Here is a 25523-nt window from a genome sequence, read left to right as displayed (position 1 = left end):
AGCCGCACAAATATGCCAGATTCTTTTTAATTTAGCTTGATCTTGATCCATTAATTATTCCCTTGGAGATCAGGGAAAATATAAAAAAATCTCTCACAATGTTAAAGTAAATAAGTATTCCCTGGAGTCGCCCCTCTGTTAGGATCCATACCAAGACTTAATGGGTTCTTTCTTGGCCTATGTCCCACCCTTTTTCATCTATTCATTAGTTTCTGCGTAATCCTGTTGACAAACAAACAATTAAACCAGGGAACAGGGAAGCCCATACGAGTGAAAATAACCTTGGCAGAGGTATTTATATTTCACTCTATTGTATTACCCATATGAGGGTCTTTTTTGTGTTTCCAGCTGTTTTAGTAGCCAAATAAAACATAATTAGTCCAAGGGCATAACGTCAGACTGTAGTTTTTGAGTATTTTTTCAAATTGTGTACTTGATTTGTAAATTTCCTTCAGTTAGATATCTTACTTAGATAATTACACAGTGACACCATACAATATATGAGTGATGATGAGAGCCATATGAGCAAAATACCTTAAAAGGTTTAATGTTGAGATATTATTGGATGGAATTGTATCAAATGATTCATAAATCCTCCATTACAAATAAGTGAATAAGTATAATAATAATATCAGGAAATAACTCCGATCAGCTACAGAGTTGATGATCTTAGGTCCTGAGAGACGAGCGAGGAGGCCAGTTCACTGCTGACTTCTCTGCATGTCAGTATATTATCAGAGATATTTTCTCATGCTGTCACTCAGCTCCACAGCGTCCATCTCTGTAAACAGCTCGTAGTCAAATAAACAGTCCTGTCCACAGTCCCCCTCTACTCCCATCAGTGAACACTTTGTACCAGCCCACATTCTGACATGTCATGTGTGTAGATAAGAATAGTTTTTTAACAACAGCAACCTGCAACGTTATGACAGCATTAATGAAATGATTACATTTCCCAGCATTTATTATGAATGCCGCACCTTTCCTGTTTAAATCCAATTGTGGTCTCTTTTATGGTTCACTGATGAGAGGTTTCTATGTTAGGCCTATATATATGAACGTATACATCCACACACACACTACACAGAAACACTTGGGGCTGAACCTGTTGTAAAGACCTCATAAAGACTCAACATCTGTTTATTGCAATGCATGCCAGAAGATTCTACAGCTCAGACACCCACCCAGATAAATACCCACCCACTTAAACACATACATAGAGAGGTCTGCCTGTTTTAATTACTGTGTCCAGGCATACACACAGGTGCCAACGCTAGGAAGTGCCCCTAGAAATAATAATGAGATGTGTATGTGTATTGCAAAAGCAAGGGATATGCTCTTGCATGTTTCTAATTTCAACCAGGTCAACAGGTGTGTTGATATAAGATGTGTTTCATTAGCTTTGTTCCTATTACTGTTGCGTTGTTGTGGCTCATGATTAAACAACCTCTTCTGCTTCTCTCCGTCTTACTTTATCTTTTCGTTTCCTACGTTTAAATGCAGTTTATGCATCCTAATCTCGACCATTTCCACCTCTTTCTCTCCCAGTTTGTCTTTTCCTGTAGATCTGTGTTTTTTAAGGCCTGGTTGAGTTTCAGGGCTCCATTAAAAGTTCAAAGGCAGCGTTTACTACTGTAACTGGAGCTAGTCTGCACTGAGGCTTTTCACTAATGAGTGCACAGCATACACACACACACAGAAAATACTTATACCCACACTCCCACACACAACAACACATGTTCCCCTCATGGAGGCCGCAGCGACATTCCCCACAAAGTCCGTTGTTACTGCAGGATCCGTGTCCTTCTGAGTGCCAAAGATCTATCACAGATTTAACAATCCTTTCAGCACCCTGTCCCCGTTTGTTCCCCTCTTTTCACTTCTCCCTCTCCTCTCTTCCAAACAACACATCAGACTGCCTTCCTGACAGATGAACTGGGAAATGTGATTTTATAATGTCATCAACATCAGATCTCTCTGACAGCCAGTTATATTTCGTGAGAAAACGTTTTTATGGTTTTCTTTGTTTGTAGAGGTTGGGAAGCATGTCACTAATACATGCATACACATACAAAACATCCCTGCCTACAAGCAATACTCCGTTCAGTTAATGTGGCAATTGACAAATACATTTAATTGAGTTTTATTTTTTTAAATTCATTAATTTTCCTATGTATGGTTTGTTCACACTCGCAGTAACACTCTTTCATACCTTTAAGCCCTAACTTCCTCACTTGCGTCTTAGTTTCATGTCCCACTCTTTATGGGACCATATCACTGCTGTTATCAAATTTCTTACACATACTGTGTGCCTGCGATCCTATATGATGTGCCGACCGTCTGTTATTGTGTGCGTGTCTTAGTTGTCAAGTGTATGTATACTTAAGCTTTAACGTGGACATGCTCCCACAGTGCATAAAGACCTTTACGGACAAGAAAATAACCAGAGAATTCGTTAATGGTTTCACGACACCACTTTCCACAAACCTTTTATAACAAATTTGAATTTAATAATGTTTGTTGAGTCTTTGGAGTTTTGCCGGGTTTGACCTTCCTCTCCGCCGTGTCCGCGGATGTCTGACATTCCAGAGTAAACACAAAAACAAACAGCCCAGACTGCAAGGCCTGGGATTAGACCGGTGGTATAGACATATTTCCACATGCCAAGCTCTGTGTGTGTGTGTGTGTGTGTGTGTGTGTGTGTGTCTGGCGTTGGGGGTTATTTGACTTACTCTTTGGTTTAGTTTTTATGATTTAAATGATAGTTGGGGCTTTCTGTTTTTTTTTTTAATATACTGTACATTTTTTTTTGCTTTTGATAGTAAGCAAAGTATAATATAATAACATTCATAAAGCAGATGTTAGATGCTTCTCATTGCAAATCAAGATTGACATCAATTTTGTTTTCAGCGTATCCTTAACTCATTCAATGTTCCGATTATTTGGATTAAAGCTGCAAAAATAAAGTGGACTAGATTCCACAGAATTTAGCAAAATTACTGCAGCTCCACATGACCCCAAATAAGAAATTTTCTCATGACTGTTTTTGAACCGAGCCTGGCAATAACAATGCTGGTCCTTCCTGAACGCTCACAAGGCCGAACAAATCTACAACTTAATGACCCAATTATTAAAATTACATACACCCCTCATGGTTATTTTTATTGTGTTCAAAACTCGGAAAATAGTTTTTGTTAAGCTTTTTACAATTCACAGCAATTTTCAGCAAGATTTCATTACTAATTCAGATGTGTGTAAGTGTGTGTTTGGTACAGAAGCTGAAGCTGATGGACTCAGGCCAGAGGGGCAGGGTAATGGGGTTCAGAAACTCAAAAAGCCCAACGTTTATTATCAACCCGTTTGCAGCAGACCTGCCTTCAGGGGAGAATCTCCATCAGTGACCCTTGGCCCCCAACTCACAGCTCCCTCCATTCTCCAACGCCCCCCTTCCTGATACCTTCTCTCGTCTCTCGTCTGTGGTCCTGAAATGTTGAAAGGAGAATAAAAGAATACAATGGAACAATATCTGAGGTCATCTGAGCTGAGGCTGCCTTTCCGGGAACAGGAGAGGTTTCTGAGGCAATATTCTTTTTATTCTTTCATTATGGCAGAGAATCAGGGACGAGTGAAAAACATACTTCACAGCTTCTTTTTATCCAAGAACAGATCCAGGGCGATAAAAGTGGATGCTTCAAAACTTTACAGCTTACCACTCTCACTCCTTCCCTATTGCCATTCAGACCCATCGTCCCTCACTCTCCCCCTCTCTTCCTTCCCCTCCATCATTCTTCTTACCTCTTGGGAGCAGCCGGAGTCTGCTGCCTGTTGGCACTGCGGATAATAAACACCCCAACCCACGGCCGTCTTGCACCTTGGGGCAGGAAACCCCATACAGACGCACCTGCATGGGATACCATGACAACAAGGACCATCTGTCCGTCAAACCAGTGACTGAAAGAACCTGTCCTAAGTAAATGCGAGAGGATAAACACACATACGCACTCACAGTTGCCTGGTGGACCTGGGTCAAGGGTTAAAGAACCCTATTTCCTGTCCAGACAGACGAGGGCCAAACACCCCTCCTCTCACTTCCACCCCTTTTCTTTCTTCCTTGTTTCTCCTGCTCCCCCCTTCTCTCTATCTGAGCTTGGTATTCATTGTACTGCATTTTTTGTGTGTTTTTGATTGTGATTGATGCAGTGTGTGTAATGGCAGTTGGCTTAGTTGCCTTAGCTCATCCTAGCGATTATTAGCCAAGCAGCCCTTTTCTCACAGGAGCTCTCAACTGCCGACTGAAAGGCTGATTTAATAACGCGATGGAGTAAGCTAATCTCTGAAACGTTACCATGTTTTTTTTTTTACAGACTACTCTCAAGAGCTTCATTAAAAGGGCATGATCTTATGTTACACAGATCTGAAAAGGCTTTGGCCAAAGATTCCTGTTAGTCACTATTGAAACCAGCTTCTCTAAAATAATTTGTGCTCTGTATTAAATCATCACACTACAGAAAACTCTTAAGTGTTTTTAAGGGCTTTTCAGAGCACACAGGGCCAAATATATCTAGATATGCTTTCATTCGTTTGAACTACTTTATGTAAATGTAATTTATCTCATAACTAGGACCCATCCCTTGTGAGGGAGACAACCCGAGCACGCCTTGTATGTTTTTCAAGCATTAAGAATATATTTGACTACTATTCTGCCCTTGTCTGCATCGGAGCGAGCCTCTGTGGTGCAGCGGTGCTCTGGTAATAGCCTGTGTGCTCTGCTGTGCTGAGATTAATGTGAAGACTTATTGATGTAATGATGGAGCCATGAAAGAGCACTCTGGGCCGTGGTTTGGGTCCAACACATGAGCCTAATGGACTCTGTGTGTATGTTTGTGTGCATGCGTTACATCTGTGTGTGTGTGGTTTTGGTCAGAAACAGATGAGATTAATTGAGAGACTTAACGTTCATAAGAAGGGACCTCCACAACTGAGTCTGTGTATTTCTTTGAGATTGTGTTGCATGTATAAAATACCTGACTTCAGGTGTGTGTTGAAATGTTAGTGTGTCTTTACATGTGTGTTTGACAAACTGTATGACCCCAGACTTCTCTCTGTACTTGCAACATGGTTCTCAGCTGCCCAGTGCTTTCCACTGGTTAAGGGCAGAGCAGCTCATACTGACCCTGCGGGACAGCATGGTTGGAGGCAGCATAGAGGGAGGCTGAGTAAATACGATGTGGTACCCTCACAACTAGTGCCCTGTGGTGTGTTTCTGTGTGCGGGGGTGTATCTATGTCCTCACAGATTCTCTGGTAAGGCCCAGCAGGTGCTGACAGGACCTCCTTCATCTCTCCACTCCCCCTATATATAAATATATGTGTGTGTGCATGTCATTGCCAACAGGCTTGATCTACTCAGAGTGGGTCTGATGTTGGAGTGATTGACAGCAGAACAGTCACAGGGGCAAGTGAGAGCAGTTGTGGGAAGAGAGGGACCTTACAGCCTCGTTGATTTCAGCCCTGAGGGTGAGAGCGAGACAAATACAGAGAGAGGGAGACGGAGAGAGGGGGATGAGAGAGTCTAAACAGATCAAAAACAGAGTTGAGGAACAAATGAGTGAATGACATCCTGCACAATTGAGTCTTATAGGAGCCCCTTTGTTGGTTTAAGAAAAATAGACAAGATAAAATAATTAAAAGTGGTCTTTGTAATCACCCTGCCTATTCACTGATCTTATGGGTGGGAAACCCTGGGGACCACAGAGTTTTATGGGAAATGGTTCATACACGGTGAGTGATGTCATACATAGGAGACAGACCAAGCTCTCCCTGACTGATACGGTGAAGGGAGGACAAATACTGTATGAGCCACAAGATCAAAAATGCTAAAGACTCCTCAACAAAGCTGAACTGTGATTTCTCTCAGGCCCTTCATATTCCCCTGAGTTCTTGTTAGTTCATGCTCAAAGAACTCAATCTAGGCATTGCCATTTTCCTAAAACATTTCATAGATTAAAAAAATAATTGGCTCGTGGTTCATCGGTTTAAGTTGTGTGCCATTAATTTAGTGTTATGGGTTGAAATTTGTGGTATTCATCAACAATCACTGTCCTGCCATTACTCTGGTCTCTGCAGTTTCTCATTTTATTATATAGTGTCTATTAAAACAGAAAAATCTCCACTAACAGTCATTTTAAAATCAAACCAGTTATTTATTCGAAAAAAACCCCTCTCTTTATATGCTACAGTTGAAGCTCCAAGGACTCTGAAGTAAACCAGGCATGAACTCACAGGCACTCATGCTTCACTACAGGCCTCGGAGGAGAGAGATGTATCCATCCAGGTAAGTGAATAAAATACTCTTTTTCTGACTTTATTTGAGCATGTGTGCAGGAGTGACAGCCACAGTGTCTGTGCCAGGGCAGCACAGGAGAGAGTGGGCCACTGGCCATCTGGGTTTAAAAGGTGTCTTTAAATGGCGGAGGTGTAAATCTACTGCCCATGTGCCGAAGGGGATGTCCGTTCCTCTCTGGGCCGCAGACCCACTCACAGATCAATAAAGTTAACTCAAAACATTCACACTCTGCCATCTGAAATCAACCATTTAATGAGTTGCTGTTCCTGTAAAAGTGGAAAAGGCCCCTTCAGATTTATTAGAAAAGAGAGAGTAGAATTCCAGAGTGGAGGAAGAAGAGGAAAAGGAGGAGGAGGAAAGAAAGAGGCAGAGCTATAAGGTTTCTGTTTGGATTCAATTCAGGACATTTAAGAACCATTGAATGCATCTTTATGAAAAGACAAATAATGAAAATAGCTTCTTGATCCACTTTTTATGAGTAAGCGTATTTAAGTAGAGGTGATTGGATGCTTTATACAGTGGTAAGCATGGACCAGACAATAAAAGCAACGTTAAGTAATGTAATTTCACTTAGAGTAGTAAATGTAATCCAAACGTGGGTCTGCTTTTAGAAATCATTTCACCAGCAGCAAAATGGCTCCTCAGCATGTTTCAGCAAACGACTATAAACCTTTTCACAAAGAGAAGTGGTTGCACGAGTTACCTCTATTTCCACAGGCCTCTGAAATAACTCATACTCCTGATGATGTGTGAAAGAAGTTCTGGCAAACCAGTCATCCATTTACAAAGACCTTGAGACGCAGCCCTCATGCTTGTATCAGTTTAATAAGAGGGAAGTGTGGAAAACATATTTCTGATGCGCTTTCTATAATGTTTAGGTTGTTAACTTCATGTCATTGAGCTACATTATCAGGCTGAGAGCTGCATGCAGGATTTTTTAAATGTGTAGAGGGAGCATCAGCCACATTGCCTGACAAGAATGACACAGTAGAGGACATACCTCTGTGAAAGTCCCCTTTAATTCAATTAAGCTGCAACAGATTTCACACACTCAAGCCTGTTTTAGACATGAACTCTGGAGGATGTCCGCCCATTGGGTCAGGTTTCTCCTGAGTTTGCCTTTCACACATGAACAACGTCGCAGGAGATTCTCTGCAACAACTAAAATCTGTGGAGTGTTGAGGTGAGGAGTAGCACAGCAGGCAGAGGCAGGATGTAACATATTAATTCCACTGTGGAGATCACGTTTTTGTTTACAGTACTTCAATAGTATCACTAAAAACTCTCTTGCCACTTTCATCACATGTCCCCTTAATATGCCAGATTTTTCTTTTTTCAATGAAGATCCATGCAGTATTGGGAATTCATTATCGGGAAATTGTATTCCATAATTTAAAAAAAAAAAGGAAAAAAATTCCTGGATCCGTCCAATTGTCCGAATTCCCCAGCATAAATAAAGTGTTCTTTGCTCATATCAGATCATTCTAGGTTTCGTGGAAACCCATTCATTAGATTTTGCAACGAACCTTTGTTGACTGCCTGTCTTTTCTGAAACTAACACCAGATCTTTTCTGCCTCTCCTCTCTTTCATGTTCATTCTTAGTTTCGGTCTTGGTTGGCAACATTGAAACATCTCTGCGCTCTCCCGGGTTTTCCACCTTTGTCTGTTCTGAGGTCACGGCCCATAAACGCACCTTGTCATGTTCATCTAAACTGTCAAACTGAGAATCATCTGATGATTGGTTTATGCTGATGGAGTGCACATTCAGTGTTCCATTTAGTCTCCACTTCCCAGAATCTCTCACTCTCTGCTACCGGCCAACTGTCCCCTGGGGGCCGAGCAGGAAGAGGAAGGAAGATGGATGAAATTGTCCTTTTTATGGCGATGTCTTACTTTTAGGGTTTACATTACTACATTTTGAGGTAAATCCCTCTAGCAGCTGCCACACAGTGCAAGTTGCAGGAGGCTGTGTTACCTGCACCCACTGCTTTTATGGTGGTTGCAAAGAAAATCCTACATGTTAACAAGCATGCATGGAAAGAATTACACTTGGACCCGGTGCCGTGTCTCATCAGGGGTGAACCGGCACATGCTTCGAGACACGTAGAGTGACAGCTGCTGACAGTTGACGTCACAGGTCAGGAGCAGTAAGCACACACTGTTTGGGGCAGTTCATGACATGCAGAACCGTTCAGCTGGGTGTGGAGACGGTGTCTAGTTTTGTGTCCGGGCTTAATAGGCTGTGACACACTCGGAGCAGGAAGGGTAGCTAAACATGTGTGAGGCTCCAGCATATTTGTGCTGCTAATAGGTTGTTTGGGGAAGTGTGTGAGGCTGTGTGTTTATGCTGCTAATGGGGGTTTAATTTGATAAGCGGTTGGCGGATTTGTCAGTGCTGAGCTTAGAAGAAGGGAATTGGGCTCTGTATATTTTGAGTAAACATGAAGAAATTTGCTCCAGGTTTCCTCTTTCTATAACCTATATACTCTTAGTTTGACATGATCATGTCAGACAAAGATGTTATTTATATTAAAAAAGCTTTTCTTCCTCTATGAAAATGGCTCCAACATTCTGGGAAATGCAGTTATTTACTTTCTTTCTAGATGAGCAGATGAATACAACTCGTTTTTTAGTACAGAACTACAGCTAATCTGAGTTATGTAATGAAATCCTTTGCCAATCAGGCACTGCTACCAGAACAAATCACTACTCAGATGTTGGTGCCTGACCTCTGTACTTAAATACTTTAGGGCAACATAAACATCACTGCACATGCTTCGCTAACATTACTCTTCTTTGTAAACATTACAACTCTTTACATGGCATTGAGTAACATTAGCTTACAGTTAGTAGATATCTCAAAGTGGACACAACAACAAAATCGTTAAAGCTAAACGGTCAGAAGTGTATTTTTATTTTGTATTTAATGTGAAAGGATTCTGACACTGGGATTGAAAACAAATCCAACACGGCAAATGTAAATTGAATCACCTAGTGATGCAGGGGATACATTTTGGGTATTTGTGCTTTAAAATTAAATCTAGACAGAGTCACCTGATCTGTTCAAGTGATAAAATCACAGCAAAGCATCACTATATTCACCATGTGTTTCCCCAAACTGTAAAGTAACTAATTAAAGCTACAGAGGTGACTGTTAAAAGCCTCTGGTGTAACTCTGCTCATGCACTCTGGTTTTGGGCCTACAGATACAAAACCCTCTTGGTGTAGTATGGCTGACATATGTAGCTGGGAGTGGAAATGGAGGGGCCGTAATATAGTCACAACAGAGCATTCAGAGCCAAAGGAAACAGTGGTCCCTCTCCTTCCTAAACAGGACGAGACCACACACATGCCACAATGTATTTCTGTGTCTAAATGCATAAAGATCAAGTAGACTTGCTTTTTTTGACATATTTGATTCTTGCACCTATTCTATCATTTTTGGTTGATCCTGAAGTTCCTTTCTCAAACACACTTTTCCTTTCTGTACAAAACCCACACTTCCTGAGGAACCTGCTGTATGAATGGCTCCACTGTTCTTCTCTTATCTTTTTATTCCTCCAGCTCCTCTTCCTCCTCCTCCTCCTGACCAGGAAGTGAACTGAGACAGACTGTATCATCATAGATAGACGTCTCCTCTCACTCTCCAGCTTACATATGCATAGATACACAAAGAGCACACATTTAGATATAAATGTGCTTGTGAGACATTTTTCTTCACAACCTTGAACACCCACACTCTGTTTATTTCTCTATGTCTCTCGCATTCTCTCTCTTTTTTCTGCTGGCATGGTTCAGACCATTTGTTCCCTTGTGTCCCCCAGCTCAGCCTTCCCCTCTGAAGCATTGTGTCTGCCATTTGGCAGAGAGAACAGTCGAGCAAGTTAAGCTAAGGTCAGATGAATAATGTAAGCTTATATAAACAATTAAAATAATTTTTTGTGACAGTAAAGTTGCTGACGTGATATAATCTACAAACTCAAAGCTACAGCATCATGGGAGTTTATTTGGCGATTGCCTTGCTTTGTAGAAATGTCATACAATAAAAAAAGACAGTGCTACACTATGAAGTGTAGGTATCTTTTTCAATCATTAGAATAATGATACCACAGTCATGTGTAACGCAACAGTTCAGTTGTGTGAATTTTGCTTCTTGGTTGTCTTGGCACAGCAGCGGTGCAGTGAATGCAGCCACTGTGTGTGTGTGTTTGTGGTGTTATTCCAGGTGTTTTGTCAGGAATGGTGTATGTACATCAGCTGGAGACCGGAGAGAGGAGAGGTAACATCCTTCATCACCACACATGGTGTGTGCCTGTGTGTGTGCGTTTGTGTATATGTGTGAGGGAGAGAGAGATAAAGAGAGTATGTCGGCTGAGGAAGTGAGGGCGGATTTTCTAAGAGCCATAGACACCCAAAGATGCTTTGATATATTATATGGAGAAGAGGGGGACGGGATTCAGCTGAGTGTGTGTGTGTGTGTGAGTGATGGTGTGTGTGATGGTAAAAGTGTGTACTCTCTCCTAATCCCTGCTGAGTTGTCCAGCTATAGGACTGTGCTTGAAGGTACCCACAAATGCATACGGCCACACTGAGCAAGTTAAAATCCTGACCTTGGTTTTAGTGCGTGTGTGTTTGCATGCCTGTCAAAATGTCATGTGACCAGTCTACTCCAGGACTTGGTTGCAGTAATATAGAAACTGGGACTTCATAATTTTCAGAATCTCAGTGATATCTATAATTACACAAATTTTCTTCAGATAATTATCATTAGCTGTGTTACAGAAAATATCAGAAATCAAATGTGGTCGCCCTGAATGGCCTCAAAGCGAGCTGTGATGGAGAGGGGGAGTTGCGTAATTGTTGGCAGTCTTGCGACATTCATTGTGCTGCCCGAATGCCTGTGTCTGCCCCCACTGTGTAGCACCTATGCATTGCTTGGTCAGACTCTGTAGAGCAAAGTTACGTAAAAAAGACATCATGAGTTATAAGAATTTCGAGTAAACATCATAAAATTTGTTCATATTTGAAAAAGGAGATCAGTCATTAGCATGTTCCCAGCTTTAGAGACACACCCATATGTTAACTGCATGTATATAGCATATATATAATTAAGGGTGTGTCATTTAGTGGGTTTAGGGTATAAAAGAAAGCCTCTAATAAGGGGAGACATTGAAAATTTCTTGAGAAATGTTTTTTGCTCATTTACTTTACTCTACCAGCCAAAAGGGGAAGAAATAAAGGCAAGGGAACATAATAAATTACAAGTTGAGTCTAAGTGGCTTGTTGTATTTAATTAATCATGTGCATTAATTGCTATTAAAAATATTTCAATAAACGTTAAAAGTAAAAGTAGATAAGGTGTATTTAAAGTGTCCTTAAAAAGTATATCAACCATTTTATAATTATCAGTCCAACATTCTTTTGTCTCATGTATTGATTTATCATGTGAATAAATATGAAACTCTTAATCAAGCATATATTTTACATTAAGTAATTATATAATGATTGAATCAATAAGAGCAGATGTTTTTCAGTCCAGTCTTATATCTTTACAAAATGACTAGAGGTTCAGTGAGAAAAAAACAGAAATCTGTTCTTTAGTTCAGTGACAAATTACCATGGCTTCTCTGTACCAGTGCAGTGCTGTAGGTATGCTGTCACACTATCTGTCCAGTGTAGCTCCCCTTTGACCTCTAACCTGGCATAAAGGGAAGTGACACTATTTGCTGCTCATTCCTTAGCTTCCAGTGACCTTCCAGGACCCCACCACCACCACACATGGAGGCCCAAAGATGTCATCTTAAAAGTCCCTGCATTTGTTGGCCTGTACTTCAAAGGAACAAGGATATCCAGAGTGACCAAAATCTTGACTTGAAATCAGCAGCGCTTGTATAGTATAGCAAAGTAAATCTTAAAAACCTCTGCCTGGTCTATTTCCTCACTTCTGCAGACTCGCTTATTAAGGGTGCTACATGCGCTAATGCAATAATTTCAACTGTGATGTGTTTTACATATAGCATCAGAGACCACACACTGATAGCTGACCTCAACACTCTGCACTCTGAGCCTTTTGAACTACGTGAACACACACACACACACACACACACACACACACACACACATACACACACACACATACACACACACACACACACACACACACACACACACACACACACACACACACACTGGCAGCAGGCAATAGTTTTGCGTAGGATATGGAGAGTGTTGAATCTCGCTGTGACTCCAGGAAACCCTGTGCTCACTTCCACCTTCAGAAGGATGAAAGAGGTTCAGTTCCACTCCCTACAGTGTGTGAGTGTGTGAGTGTGTGGGAGCGTAGCACCGCCTTAGAGCCCCTATCTCCTGTCTTTGCGGTTCCAGCATAAGCACATTACAAATTCACACATCCCCCTACCAAACACCCCTATACTCCTAACCTCTATCGCTCCACATCCGATACAATCACAACATGGCTACAAAGAGGCGGCCAGGTAGGGGGTTCTGGTGCCTGTGTGTGTGTGTGTGTGTGTGTGTGTGTGTGTCTCAAGCTTTATTCATGGGACAGGATGCGGGTTTTTGGCGCTTGCAGGAAAATAGTGAGAAATTCCCTCAACCTCAAAGACTGTAGACATCAGTTGCCCTTGTTTTCCTTCATCTCTCTATTTTAGGCTATTTTAAACACAGAAACCCCAAACCCTCAAACAGGGGAAAAGGGGCATTTGATTATTACAATCTGCTTTTCTTACTACTACTACTCCTCCTCTTCCTCTTTTCCAAGCTAAATCGTGTCAAAGGGCATCTGGCCACACTAGAAGAAGTTGTTCTTTGTATTATTAACTTGCTTAATAATATAAAATAATCATGGATGAATGACTGAAAAGTTTAAAAGGAACATTACCGTTCATGAGTGTCATTAGACTAGTGGATCGGTTTATGTATTGTTTGCTTAGCTTGATAAATTGGCTGGATCAGTGTATTGCAAGGAATTAGCTAATTGCAGCTACACCAGTGACAGTATATATGTCGGCCAATAAGTGACAGGAAATTGCAGTACACTGTAGAAATGATTAAATAAGTTTTAGATAAAAATCTAAAGACTACTGGCCAATATGCAATGATTTAATCTGAATCAATATTACTGTATATATAAATGTTGGGAGTGGAAATGTTATTGCACTGTACTAAAACAACAATGACCCCACCGATAATAAAACAAGCGCTATACGTCATTGTGTTTTTGATGTAGAAAGAAGCCAGAGTTAAACAATGCGGAGTTAAACAAAATCTGTTCAATCCTACACCACGCGACTGCAAAATATGTGTACGCAATGCTTCTAGTATCAACGCAAGTTCCCCATTAACTAGAGAAGCTTCCCTGTTGCTGAGCCACTGTACCACATCATCCACTAAATAATTTACCAGCGCACTTTATGTGTAGCTCTCACCAAATTTGCACTTCACACAAATATCCCTTTTCTTTCTTTTGGACCGTTTCTTTAGTGTGATGAAACACTGCCTGCTTGTTTTAAAAGTTTCATAATACAAAGTAAAGATGTTAAAATTAAGTCAAAAACAACATGGGAGCAGTTAACAGCAACTGATGACATTTCTAGGAGCGGATGGCAAGACCACAAACTTCCTTCATTTCATTTTGAGTTTCATGTACCTTTTAAAATAAATAGCCTCTGGCTTCTGATCGCCAGTCATACTATTGCACATAAAACACTCACATGCCCACAGAGGCCTGATTGACACACAGTTCACATATTAACGCAGAAACAGACGGGTTCGTTGCACGCCCGCCAGTTCACACCCAGCCACAGACCCACATGTCCACCAACCCACCCACACACACACACACACCTATACGCAGTGTCTGTGACTGTGTGAGATTGACACACAGTAAAGTTTTACAGGTGCGCTGAAGCGGATAATTAGCCTGTTAGCTGTGACTAATGAAATCTCCACTGCTGTGCCCTCAACTGCTGCCGGGGCAGAGGCCACTTTCCTGTTTGGATAGGCAGCACTTTAAAGCAGAGCGGAGGGGAGCCAGGAACCTATATGTGGGCGTGTTCTTTGTGTGTGTGTGTGTGTGTGTGTGTGTTCAGTCAAATACAGGATGAAAGAAGGAAATGTGAGCAAAAGTCAATTGAATGAGAGCAGAGAGATGCAGGTGGACATTTCACTCCAGGGCATCCACATGGATATAATGTTTTTACTGAAAGCACACACTGACACACCCTGATACACAATAACTTAAATAATAATGGCCACAAGCATTAGACTTTGTAGTGACCCACTTTTTTTTTTTTAAATGTCTACATGGAGTGCAATCGTTTGAACTTATCCTGTGAGAATAAAATCTAACTTCAAAGTTTTTTCAGTTGTTACAGAATTTTAAATGTTTGTCTCACTGTACTTTGCAATTAACTCATAGAACAGATAAATGATTGAGAGAGAGAGAGAAGGAAGAGAAAGAGATGCAGCAACAGGTCAGGTTCAGGTTTTTTTTGTCCTTGGGTTAAGGACAGAGGATGTCACACCTTGTTAAGCCCTATGAGACACATGTTGATTTGTGAATATGGGCTATACAAATAAGCTTTGGTTGATTGAACAGTGCTTTGTCATATCTTGTGACTGAACTAAAAGTCAACAAAAAAGGGTAGATGAAAATGAGGTTGTAAAAACATTGAGAACGTTTTGAACAGCATTACAGCACATTGTACATGAAACCAAGCCTGCGCTGGTTGTGTGGGTCTATGGTGTAATTCACAGGGGGGTGGAGGGGTTGTAACCCCCCCACCATAATCAAAACCAGCTTGTAACCCCACCACCCCGTTTTTATTGATTCAATTTAATTTGCAACACATACAAAGAATTTATTTTACTACCTAGTCGGTATTATCTGTCAAGTATGATGAAGTGATTATTTTTTAATCATATCAAGTTATTAAGAAATAATAGTTTATATGTTTTACTCTGAGCAAATGGTGACTGTTGTCAGTCGCAGGCTGCTCTGGCAAACTGCAGGGGATGCCTTTGTTTCCGTGTGGCTGTGCAGATACTTTGGCTTTTATCATCACGCTGTCCTTCAACTCACTTGTGTCACTTAAATAGAGTAAGTAGTCAACAAGTGTGCGTCTACTTTGTGTGTCAGTGAGAGCAGCCCCACAAGGAGAGCTGATGAGGGGCTACATACAGCTCACCCCTGACCCTCATGCCACTTCAGGAGTTGGAATGTACACACTCACACACACTGCTCCCTTTGCCTCTCGACCAGCTGCTGACAGAGCTGATCGCTGCAGTTACGCTGCCTGACGACGTAAACCGATGATTGGCTGAAGGAGCAGTCAGCAGCATGTCATGTCAAACCCTGACCTGTTACCTTTGACCCCCCATTCAGGACAGCGGCATGCCGTAGGGATAATCATGTTATGCACAAGACCTTCAAATGATTGCTTCATCTTATTTTAGTTGGTGGCAATAAACAGTCTGAGTTTCAAAAGGAACAAAGCCATTAACAGCTCAACCTGTTTTAACTATATTTAGAAAGTGTGTGTGACCATAGGATAATTTAGACGTTGTAAATACATTCAAATCCTTGAGGTCAGCTGACTTGGTTCCTTTTAAAACAAAAGCACCATGAAGAACGTTGGTAAAGCATCATTGGGTAAATATTTTTGGTATAATGAGCTTTAAATCATATGTTCATAGGAATCCGAAGCTACAATTTGCTTTTGTCCTGTGTCACCTTCCTTCTTTGGTTTGTTGGATGTGGAAAGTTACAAGTGGCTCTCCTAATGTTATGTGGTGTATGTGGGGTGATGCTGCAGTCTGGGGGGGCTGTACCGCTCTCTAGGTGGTACAGTGTGTTAAAGGCCAGTGTCCAAGTAAATGTAACGAGCTGGCAAGATGTGGCTTCAGAGGTGGTTTATTTCACGTGTGTGTGTGTGTGTCCCTGTGTCAGTAACTGATGCGACTTCTGCTTTAGTCATCAGTGCTGTCACCTCTGTGACAATCCTGAACAACCATGTGCAAAACCTCCACTGAGACCTTAACACAATGAAAAGATTGTGTATTTTTGATGCGTGCATTTTCCATAACATACTTTTTAGTGAGCTTTGTGTGTTTACGTGTTAAACTTTTACAGTCCTTGTTCCTGTGTGGAGACTTTAGGGCACAAACTTCAAACTAGATGGTGGTTTCACTGCTGAGGCCCGCTCACACACACATACACACTCATGCACATATGCCCCAAACCTTCAGTTGTTATGAAACTTGCATTCGCTGTGGAGAGTTGGCTCCAATTTTTTCATTTTAAAAATGAAAGTGAACGCAATTTTGTTCTGTTTTATACATATTGTAAGAGAATAGTGTGTGACCTATGGATGAAGGAATGGAGGGAAAGACAGAAGAACAAAGGGGAAAACCAAAGAGAGGCAGTGATGATGATGATGATGATGATGATCAGGCTTTACGATGTAAAAGTTCTGATGGGAATTTCAGCTGCTGGAGCAAAGGAACAAAGCAGATGCATGAGTGTGTGTATGTGTGTGTGAGAGCTTTCAGATCCCTCTCTGCTGTTCTCCCTCTGAGGAACAGTAATTGTGATCCATGCTCTGTTAAAATTGACTGTGCATTGGGACCAGCACGAAGACATTATACACACACACGCCTGCCTGGTCTGTGCTGCAGTGGACCAATGAAGACATCACACACATGAACAAGCCCTGTCAATTTACCTGCTTTCACACTCCGTCCATTCTAATACCACAAATCTGGATCACTCCTCGCTTCCTTTCTTACTTTCCTCCTTCCTTATAGCAGAGGTTAATTTAAGGGGAAATGCTTTGCAGTACTGAGGCTGGCCTCAGGGGGGAGCTCTTTCTCATATTGAATAGATAGGAGTTGAAGCAGCTGCACATGCTTGGCCTTATATTTGTACACTATGCAATAAGACTGTGAATATAATCATCGAAACATTTAAACAAGTTGAAGTTGCAGAGTTATTGTGCAAGTTCAACCATTTAAAAACCGAATGCTAAATGCTATGACTCAGATGAAATCTGTTGGGTTTTTTTGCATCTCAAAAGTTTACATTTTAGTTTTCAAAGGATAAAAACATTTTTTAAAGTTTTTGTATCAAGATATGTTTTTCTATCTAATTTAGCCAAAAGTGCCAAAAAACATTTGTGCTAAGAAAACATTACACTACAGCTGTGAAACTGTAATTTCCTCATTTATCTATGTGATATAAACTGTCAAAAACAACAGGCAGCATCTTGGGTGTGAATGGCTACAGTCAAGTCAAGCTTGTCCTCAAAATGTCCTGCTATGTTTATTAAGATTTCTCCCATTTTTGCCTAATTTTGTACTTAAATAAACCAGGGTGGTGATTCGCAGACTTGATGACTGCTAAATGTGGTTTTATGTTTTACTTATGAAGAGCACAGTAAAAAGCCCAAGCTATTTAGGGCCAATCTCAATTCTGTCTGTTAATTAAATTCAACAGAGAGTAAACTCCCTTTGAAGAAAGGCCGTTAAAATGTTTGGGATATTTCCTCCGAATTTGCTTTCAAAAATAACCAAACCCTGAGACCACAGTCGACATAAAGTTTCACCCTCGAGAAACATGAAAACTGGAGAGAGACGTGGAAGGAAACAATCAAGATAAATTTGAACCCACACACACACACACACACACACACACACACACACACACACACACACACACACACACACACACACACACACACACACACACACACACACACACACACACACACACACACACACACACACAGTCATTGCTTGGCAGGGTACTGAGGCCGGTACCATGAGTTGTATTTAATGTTTTATGTATGCAGGGTAACCATGAGGAGAGAAAATAAACCAAAAGTTATTTTGATTGTCAGCACATTTCAGCACGTCCCTATCCAGTGAGGAAACGATTAACAGACTCGACATATTATGGATTTTAAGAGGGCAGGAGAATGACTTAATCGCTATTGTTTCATGTGGTTCAGCCAATGTAATGATTTTCACTTTGCTCTTTTGTCGACTTCAAATCTGTTTATTTTGTGAACTTTTGTTTGCAGATGATTAAACAAAATCTTTGTGTGCATTCCTCTGCATGCATTACCACCTTGAACAAAGACAAATACATTTGTCTGTCACACAAGTTAAAGGAACATTTCAGCATTCAGCCACATATGCCTTTTTTTTTTATTTCTGAGAGCTACATGAGGAAGTTCACACCACTTTCAGTTTTGTGTATTAATGATGGAAGTAAAATGCGTGTTTTGCAGCATGGTGGACTGAGGATACACCCTGTACTTTATCAGCTCTATATCCAAATGAAAGAATAAAGCATTTGTAGCTTGATTACTAACACATACCAACTGTATTTAACCTTCACAGAAACAAAAATGCAACAATGACAATTTGTCATATTAGTAGCATGAGATGAAACCGTTCTTAACAGCGGTGTAAGTAGATGGTTTCTAAGTAAAAAGTTTGGTAGGGCTAGGTGATAATACAATATCAATTATTGCATATAATTTTAATCTATAGGAATATAATAAAAGTCCAATATATAATTTAATACATATAATCTACAAAGAAGAGTTTAAAATAACAATTTCACACTGTAGCAAAAATGAGTCTTAAAACTTATATAACTATTGAAATTGACTGATATAAAAAAATTATGTAGAATTTATCTTGATTATAATTAAATTAAATTTAACGTATTACATTTATCTTGTATATTTTAGGCCATTGCCCATCCCCAGGTTTCAAACTTAAACACAGCTGTAATGAGAAAACTCAATGAAGATGTGTGCAGTCACTGCTCATCAGTTTGACTGTTGTGCCTCAAGAATTAGTTCCAGCATGTGTCATTACCTAAAACCACAAATTTAATTTCAAGATATGAGTTAATGAATCTCAGCTCGATTCTCCTCCAGTCCACATACATCTTTCACCGTTTTTTTTTTTCTGTGGAGAATGAGTCATTTTAATAACTTTGCTCGTCTTTATAACCTAAAATCTTTCATATACAATACATCAAAGAAGATCAGTGATGAATCCTTAGGGGATCTTGTGGTGGCGTTTCAGGCTTTCAAGTTATTATGGACAATATGACTGAATTAATGTATTGTAAGAGAAAACTCTTATTGCGCAACTTTAAAATCTTTTTGGCCTTCTCTCTGCTCCGGCTTCGTGTCATATTTTTGGAGCTGAGCTGACAGACGTGTCATTCCTCCCTCGTCTGTCCGTCCCTGGGGCCTCTGTGTGTTTTAATGCTTAAGGACTAGCACTTACAGGTTTGTGAGGGCTTGTGGTTTGCGTGTGTGCATGAGAGGGAACAAGAGAAAGTGAGTCTCACATTTGCATGTGCCAGTTCTGATCAGCTTTGTAATGGAAGAACCATGCAGGACAAACTCCTGATCAAAAAAAGACAATATTCACCCTCAATTTTAAGTGCATTTATTGTGTTAGTATTCTGGTTAAAATATATTAATAAGCTAACTGTATGTTTTACTTCAACACACGCACACACACACACACACCTGGCAGATGTACGTGTTATAATTTAATAGCCATGCAAGAGCACTTAACCCTTACATAGTTTGTAGGTTCATGACATGACTTAGTAGTCTCTAATGGAAAGAATGTAGAACAGTTCTCATATACAGTTGTATTAAATGTCAGCAGGTAAAACAATGGACTCATGGCTGTTTATGATTCCTGTTCTTCATTCCTTCCATCATTTTTTTTTTTATCAGTTATTCTGAAATCCTTTTAGTTACTGACGTTTGGCATCATCTTTCAAATTACAGTTTCAGAATTTAGTTCTTATCTTGCAGTGACTTTCAGGGAGTGAACAGGCATATATTGGTTTAAGGACGCTTGGTAGATTCAGTCTGTGTGTTATAGTGTTATAGTGGCCAGTGCTACCTATCAGTTTGATTGGACCAGTAATGTGCTACATAAGTTGAGACGTGTCTTACAAGGCATTTAATGATAATGTTCAGGTATCTGGTTAGTAAACCTCCCTGCTTCGTGAAAATATGCCTCTGCTGTGTTTCAACCAACTTGACACCATGACCTCAACAGCTCTGACTCCCAGAGGTGCAATTGTGCAATATGCACATCTGAAGCTGCAGTAGTCTTCTGTAATTCATCCTTCATCCCTGTAACCAAACAATTGGTCTCTGCAAAGCTGCAGCACCTTGATGAATGCAGGGTCGATACTGATGACATAAGACGACTCTCATTGTGATTGTGAAAGTGAGTCGTAAGTTGTGATTGGCCAGATGTTAATGGGTGGTTGAGGGTTAGGCTATGATGACTATCACAGTAAGAGAGGAGCGTTAAAAGATAGCTGATGATAAAACCAGTCACACATTTGCAGACACAAACTCTCTTTCTACAGACAAATGGTGAGGGAGTAAAAAACCATCATACCTCCCACAGTCCTGCAGGGTTCTTGGCCCAGACAAGCTAATCTGACTGATTCCCAGAGAAAAAAAACAAAGATAATTGTATATGTATGTCTGTCATCAATACAATATTTTTATATTTTGTTCTGTCTGTCTTTTTTTCCGTTTTCTTTTTCACTTTTTCTCTCTATCAGGGTTGCATGAGAACATTTTCCATTACCATGCGATTTGTGTGGCTTTGATGCAGAAAAAGTGTGTAGTACAGAAAAAGGTCCCATTAATAACAGCCTATATAATAGCATCAAAAAGTTTATAGTGATCTATTTTTGCTTTCTTGGTGAAGCCATTTTACTGAAATAGTAACAATACCCTTTTGAATTTATAATTTATGTCGAAAGAAGTGGCGTATTAACGAGTTTGACCCTCTCAAAACTTCTGCACTCTAAAACATTTGGATGCAACTGCACCCTATGACTATTTTCCTGGCCTTAACCCCACAATATGTTTGTAATGGGGCTGTGAAAATTGAGCCACTAAAACAGTTGGAAATAGACCTATTGAATGCTATTAATGACACCGGTTACTTTAACTGTGATTCGGCACCAAAAATAAGGTACAGGCCCTTTTTTGCTGGTCGGTCTCCTCGTTACAATCGCAGCCAGGGCCTCATCTGAGTCCTGAGCAGAGAGAAACCTCGAAAGTCTTAATGTTGTATGAATGTTGTCAAATACAGTCGCTAAGTCCTGATAGTGTGTGAGTGGTAAATTTGAGCAGAAGTCAAAGGAATGTCACCTCATGAGTGTAGGGGAGGTCTGATGACCACCGTGCGTTCACTGTTGGTAAAAGTATCAGCCAGTGTTGACACACCACAGGTCCTGTCTGTGCATGTGTGTTTGAGTAAGCTGTTATTTAAATGTTCTTTTCAGCTGAGATGGTAAAATAATAGATATATACAGTATCAGCTAGACTGTTATCATTGTAACCCCAGACATTTTTAAGGAATATGAGCAAGCTTATTGTACTGTAAGTTTTATTTTCAGCATTATTCTTGCCTTTAAAATAACAGTAAGAAAAATTTACATTATTCCAAAGCAGCAGATGATGTTGATGAATTATTCATGATTTGATCAGTACCAATAATTATGCGACTTCATCATAAACGGTTTCTGATTTTAGTCTGTAATACTTTCTGGTCTGTTACTTGAGTCATTCCTAATTTTCAAGTATTAGAATGAGAAGAAAATTAGGAATTTTGTAAGACAATTGTTTTGCCGTAATGTTTGCAATGTCTCATTTTGTTCTTTATCAATGATACAGATATATACCTGTAGTTTGTGAGATAACATGGCTTTTCAAGGGTCATTATAGGCTTCATCACATTATCCTCAATCATTGGAATTGTACATAATTCTGTGACTCTGAAATTCCTTCATATCTGTCATACTTGACATGGGTCTGAAATATACTTTATTATGGTCTTTTCAGTGTTTTAAAAGAAAAGCTGTCGATATAAACAATCAAATCACTTCAGTGGGTGAAAGTATCACTATTCATCAAACCAGACATTCTGTTGATTTTAGGTAGAATGAACGAAATGGTAATTTTCGGATAAATCCTCAAAATGATCAGAAATAACTTCAACTGGTATTATTTTCATGTTTTCACTGAAGCCAAAAGGCACTGCATTGTGTGTTTCCTCTGTGGTCTGAGGAAAACTGGAAACTATGACTGTAATCCCACAGAAATACTTTAAAATACATGGCCATAATAAAAATACAAGATAAAATATCAATACTTTCCAGGGAGTGTTCATGGACAGTGATACTTGTCCAGGCCAACAGCAGGTTAACCAGCTTTTGACCTGCATACAAACAGAATGTGTATCTCATAGATTTTGTTTCAACTTCATGAAAATTAGAGGGTATCAAGCGTAGTGTATTCAATAACATAGTAAAGTTGGTACTTTAGTTTAAAACCAATTCTGGTGTTAGTTGACCACATGATACTGCTCCAGTACATAGAACTCTACAGTCCTGTTTAAAGGAGTTTGAAATAATGTATTGTAACTTTTCCCCTATGGATTAATACACATGCAGTCACACACTCACACAGCCATGTCATGTAAAAGGCACGTCTCCTCCCAGTGTTGCTGAGAATAACCAGATTACTTATCTGGAGATACCAGCTCCTTTAGACATGGCAGCGATGGAACAAACTCCCCACTTCTGTCTCCATCTGTCCGTCTCCCTCTGACTCTATCTCACACTCTTTCTCTGTTTCCCTCTCACTTCCAATAAAAAAATATTACGAGACATTTTAAAGTTAGTAAAACCTGTGCGCACATGTTGTGTGTAGACAAGCGTGTGTCTTTGTGTCTGTTAATGGACAAAGGTAAGAAAATGTGATCTTAGGGTAACAGCATCTGAGGGCTCACATGCTGCCTGTTAAGATATTTTACAGCCGATCTTTTTGGATGACGTGAAAGTCAGGGGGTGAAGGGTGAGGGGTCTTTGGTTGGATGGACAGCCGAGTATTTGATGATTGGAAGAAGCAACTGTAGGTAGAGCCAACAGTCATGTAAAAGAGATATCAGATTAATTCTGACAATCCCGTAACATAATTTACACAAGATAAAAAGCAGTTGAAAATAATACATGTATAAAATATTATTCTTAATTCCAATTAAAAAGTTATATGTCCAATATGACAACATCAGCTATAGACTGTTGTATGAGCTGTAATGTACTAAATAAAGTGTACACATAAAAAAACATTCATATATCCTTTTTTCAGACATATACTAGCATTAATAAAAAAAATGCCCTTTCTTGTTTCTGTCGAGATGAACACACAGTCCTCTAGAGCCAGCTGTGTGTGAGAAATGATCAAATATAAAATGGGTCACTTGCCTTGAATAAAACATTTACTATTCAGGTGTTTGTAACCTGGTGCAGCAGTTACACGGAACCAAGAGTTTGATGGAAAAAATACTTGGCAGGCTGATTCATTGGATCAATTATCTATTTATCACAATCCACAGTAAGTGAAGCCAGTTGAGAGGAGAGGGAAAACATCTTTCCAGTTCTGAAGTACTTGATACTATGGCATCGTCTATGCTGACCTCTTTAGGAGTCAGCTTTGTTGTTAACGAACAGTTTCTTCTCTCTTAAAACATGACTCTAGCTGCCAGTAGTTGCTGATTGGTCCAAACCACTGTGGTTTGGCCCTGAGCAAATAGCTTGAAGTCTGAAGATAGATTTGGATGGTTAGGTGTTTTGCCAATTTGTCTGATTGTGTCATTTCTTTTTCTGAATATGCACAATAATCTGTAAAATGTTCACTCAAATTTTCAAAGCTTGATGTTAAATAAAAGTTTAGTGATGAACTTTTCATTCTTTATATTTACATATAAGCACAGTGGCATAGAAAAACCGCTGCTAACTAGTGTTGTGAGGGTGTAATTATATATAAATAGACATCCACCGGTGCATAAGTAAACGACGTGTTACTCCAACTATCATCTTGTTGCATTCAATCATCCTCTCATTTATCTTCTGATCTTTTTTTCCCTCCACCTGTTTCATATAATCTTCTCCCTCTCTGAGGAGCCTTGCCTTTGTAGAAGATAAGCGTGAGGACAGGGGAAACACACTTACACAAGGAGGTGGGAGGAGTCAGTATCATATTAATGAAGAGACCCATAATGTATGGGCTGGAGTCACCAAGCCCCATCATTCTGCTGCTATGAGACAAGTAGTGAAAGAAATGCTGACGGTGAGATTGAGAGAGGCAGAAGACGGATAGAGGGAGGATGAGGCGACCTGAAGGCGAGGAGGAACCTCTGTGATAAAGAAGGCCTTAATGGTTTCATCTCTTTCTCATGCTCTGTTTTTCTCTCCTTCTCTCCCTCACACCCACAAACACACAGTCAACTGCCCCTTCCTCACTGTGTTTTCTTAAGACACTGATACTCCCCACTTCAAAGAGCAGCAATGAACTTTTGCCATTTATATTTGGGCCTTATATACACACACACACACACACTCTCGCTCTTCCTCTGCGGTTTTCTCTCTGTGGTCTTTCATTCTGCCCGAGTGTCTCTTTGTTAGTCTCAGTGGAGCAGAGGAACTGAATCTAAAATAACCTCCATCATAGTTATCATATTCACACACGCATAAACACACACACACAAATGAAAATACAAAGACTCCCTGACTCACATAATAACACTTTTGTTGTACTCATAGCATAGGCCAAGAAAACAACTTAAGAAATCACTCCAGTGGCTTCTGAGGAAGGGCGTCCAGCAGCAGCGTCCAGCCCACAACCGCCGCTGCCTGGGAGGAAGTAAGAAGCTTCTGCATATTGATGATAGTGAAAGTGTTCCACAAGATCTTTTAAGTGGGTTCATACATATAACATCACAGCTAAAGACGAGGGTTAGGGTTAAAGGTCAAAGGCGATTTTCCTTGTCAGTCTGTTTGTCTGCTGCAGCATTATTGCACCATCTTTTCAATCTAACAAGTCAAACTTAATTTTCCAAGAAAGAAAAAATTTGAATCACAATTGCAAACACTTTCATGAAAATTTGCTTTTATCGTCATTCACAATGTTAGTATGTGTTCATACTCATGTACATGATAACACATTGTTTGAAAATTTACAGGATTTGAGTGTGGCAGTAATGTTTTGTGTGTGGGTAAACTGTAAACACCAGTGCGTAAATG

General features: G+C 40.1%; 1 long non-coding RNA gene across 1 annotated transcript in view; it reads left to right on the top strand.

The window, feature by feature from the left end:
• The window catches only part of LOC109632462 (uncharacterized), a 60534-nt gene that overhangs the window by 3753 nt on the left and 31258 nt on the right, over window positions 1–25523 (top strand). The window contains exon 3 of the long non-coding RNA XR_002202921.2: window positions 6239–6333. This is a non-coding gene — a long non-coding RNA (uncharacterized lncRNA). The remainder of the gene's footprint in view (window positions 1–6238; window positions 6334–25523) is intronic.

Source organism: Paralichthys olivaceus, chromosome 19 (assembly GCF_024713975.1).
Source record: "Paralichthys olivaceus isolate ysfri-2021 chromosome 19, ASM2471397v2, whole genome shotgun sequence".
NCBI classification, from domain to species: Eukaryota; Metazoa; Chordata; class Actinopteri; order Pleuronectiformes; family Paralichthyidae; genus Paralichthys; species Paralichthys olivaceus.
Note: the sequence above shows the minus strand (reverse complement) of the source record. Positions and strands in the feature narration are given on the sequence as shown.